At 50.6% G+C, this 3,044-nt stretch overlaps 1 protein-coding gene across 1 annotated transcript in view; it reads right to left on the bottom strand.

Annotated features, from left to right (window-relative positions):
• SLC4A3 (solute carrier family 4 member 3) overlaps positions 1 to 157 on the bottom strand; it is a 13,822-nt gene extending 13,665 nt beyond the window's left edge. Inside the window, exon 1 of the mRNA XM_015585461.2 lies at positions 100 to 157. The gene's annotated coding sequence lies outside the window, so the exon portion shown is untranslated. The remainder of the gene's footprint in view (positions 1 to 99) is intronic.
• Between the last annotated feature and the right edge of the window lie 2,887 nt (positions 158 to 3,044).

Below are 3,044 nucleotides of genomic sequence, written 5' to 3' on the forward strand. Positions count from 1 at the left end.
CCCCACCTGCCCGCCAGCCCCTTCTCCAGGCGCCCCACGCATCGCTGGGGGCAGGGGCACAGCCTTCCAGTCCCCCAATCCCAAGATTCCCACCCCCACCTTGCTTTTAGACTCCCTTCCCCTCAAGAGTCCTGGAGGCGACACCTCCACAAGCACAAGCCCCTCCAACCTTGGAAAATGAGCTCACTGCACGGGGAAGCAGTCCGGATATAGGCCCAGATGCCCTGCTTCTGCCACCAGGAACCACCCAGCATTTGACCTTCGTACATTACTTCCCCTCCCCCCCGCCACCATTTCCCCACCTGTAGCCAGCGGGCCTGGTATAGTAGGGTTCCAATGTTCCATCCAGCTTTAAGATTCTGTGGCTCCGTTTCCACATCTCTCTGTCCCCACTACTCCCCGAGGAAACATCTCTTTTTCCAAGAATAAAGGTCTCTGGAAGGAACTACTAGGTCCCAATTTGACCCTCTGGGATCTCGCTGAAACTGGGCACCAAGTTCAAGGCCATGTGTAGAACAGACCCTCAATAATACGCCTTGACCCTTAAAATGTATCAAAGAATGTTTTAAGTCCTTTGCTGCAATTAACTTATTTAATCTTATTAATATCTCATAAGATAGGTAACATTGTTATCTTCTATAAATGAAGAAAGATCACTGTAAATAGAACATGCATAAGCATTTTTCAATTTTAATAAAATTTCTAGCTTAGGAAAAAATATGCCTTGAGGCCACATCCTTGAATCCTTAGAAAAAGTTAAGAGGATGTTGGTGGAGAACTTGGCATGGAGCTGACGGGCAGGGGAAGGTGGAACTGGCCAGGCCCAAGAGAGGAGAAAAAACAAGCCTGGGGCGGGAAGGGGCAGGGGGCTGGCCATGATGGTGCTCTGTGTAGAGAAAAGGTTTCCCCCTGTGACCTTGGACGTGTAATTTGCCTTCTCCAACCCCAAGAAGATTTTCAGATTCAGAGCAGCACAAGGGGGAGAGGGAGAGGACAGCTGTTCGTCTGTCCAACGCCCTGCTTTAGGCCAGCAGCCCGGTGCTGGGACCCATGTCAGCCTTCCCACACCAGGGTTCAGAGAGGCTCGTTAAGCTGCCATGGCCACAGCTGGGGAGCAGGGTGCCCACAGGACATCACCGTGTATGGAGAGCGGCTGTGCTCTCCAGGCCTCTTTCACTGAAAGGAATGTGCTTGGCCCCTTGTCTCACAGAATATTGAGGGGATGAAACAAGACACCAGGGTGGGAGTCAGCTGTGTCTAAGCAGAACATGTGAACTGTGCCCTAAAACTCAACGTGTGAGACCCACCTGTTATAAGCTGGTGTATCCCCACAAAATTCATATGTCAAAGCCCTAATCCCAGTACTTCCGAATGCACGACCTTATTTGGTAATAGCATGGTTACAGATGTTAAGATGAGGTCATACTGGGGTAAGGTGGCTCCTTTTCCAATATGACCCGTGTCTTTATAAAAAAGAAAATTTGGACACAGACAGACACACTCAGGGAGAATGTCCTGTGAAGACTGGAGTTAGGCCGCGCCAAGCCAAGGGACCACCCGAAGCCGGGAGGGAAGCCTCAAACAGAACCTCCCCCTGCGCCTGCAGAGAGAACAGGGCCCTGCTGCCACTCCGACCTCAGACTTCCAGCCTCCAGAACTGTGAGATAATAAATTTCTGTTGTTTAAGCCACTCTGTTTGTGGCACTTTGTTACAGCAGCCCCACACCCTGATCCCTGATCCCTTATCGCTCTGAGCCAGGTAAATTGGTTCTAAGCCTCTCTCCTGAGTATTGTTTAGGCAAGGCCTTCACTTCCTCAGAGATAAGCAAGAGCCTGGGAGCCTTTCCCAAAGGAGACACTGCAGAAGGCTCTCTGGTCTTCAGTCTGTCTCCCACAACTGGGTCCTGCTCCTGGCCCCAGTCCTTTTCTCCTACCCTGTAAAATCGGACAGCAGCTACTTCAATACCAAGACAGCCTGGGGAAGAGAAGTAGGGGTCTTGCCAACCTGGGGCTTCATGTACTGGGCCCTGGACACTGATGCCTTATGGGCACCACTCTGCTGGTCCTCTGGGGCCCCACACCTCCCCAGGGAGCATACTGAGCACAGATCTTGGTACTGACCTCATACTGACCTCAGACTCCCATCCTCCCCCCAGCTGTGGACTTTTACACACACACACACACACACACACACACACACACACACACCCTCCCGCTCCTGTCAGCAGCTTTGGTCTCTAGCCTTGCAAGCCCCTTTCTCTCCTAGCCCTTGAGATGATGGAGTGCAATCTTCCCTCAAAGTATCTTTAGATACCCAAGTTCATCTCTCCTTTCAGGATGCAGATGGAAGAGATGCTGACAGCCACCAGTTGTTTCATACGAGCTCATCCTATTAGACGTCAATGTATGCTTTCATTATTCCCACCCAGATCTCCTGGCATCCTGGAGGCTTTTGCACAGTGTCCTAGTGCCTCCTGTGATTGTCAGTCCCCTACAAAGTGTTCCCGATGGGGTCTTTCTTCATTCCTGTGACAAGAGTGCTCCTTACATGCATAAAGGATGGCCACTGTGTGTGCGTGTGAGAGAGAGAGAGAGAGAGAGAGAGAGAGAGAGAGAGAGAGAGAGAGAGAGGCAGAAAGTGTATGTGTGTCTGCCCTGTCAGTTCCTAGTTCAGAGCCTGTAGACACTCAAATGGTGACAGGAAAGGTCACAGCAAAGGCAGGAGCTCAGAGCAATCCCTTGCACCCTCCTCCGCAGCCCAGTCTGACTTGAATATCCCCACCACGAACTTCTCAGATGAATTTTTTAAGGAGTCAGCATCTTTACTACTAGAAGTCGCATAGAGGAGTGGTTAAGCATGATACCTGGAGCCTAGAAGCCTGAGTTTATAGCCCAGCTCTGCCGCTTGACAGCTGCATGACCTTAAGCAAGTTATTTACCCACTATGGGCCTCAGATTTCCCCATCTGTAAGATGGTAATAATAATCGGGATGTTAAGAGGATGAAATGAGTTCAACCATATAAAACAATTACAACAGTGCCCG

This window comes from Pteropus alecto, unplaced genomic scaffold (assembly GCF_000325575.1).
Source record: "Pteropus alecto unplaced genomic scaffold, ASM32557v1 scaffold110, whole genome shotgun sequence".
Lineage (NCBI taxonomy): Eukaryota > Metazoa > Chordata > Mammalia > Chiroptera > Pteropodidae > Pteropus > Pteropus alecto.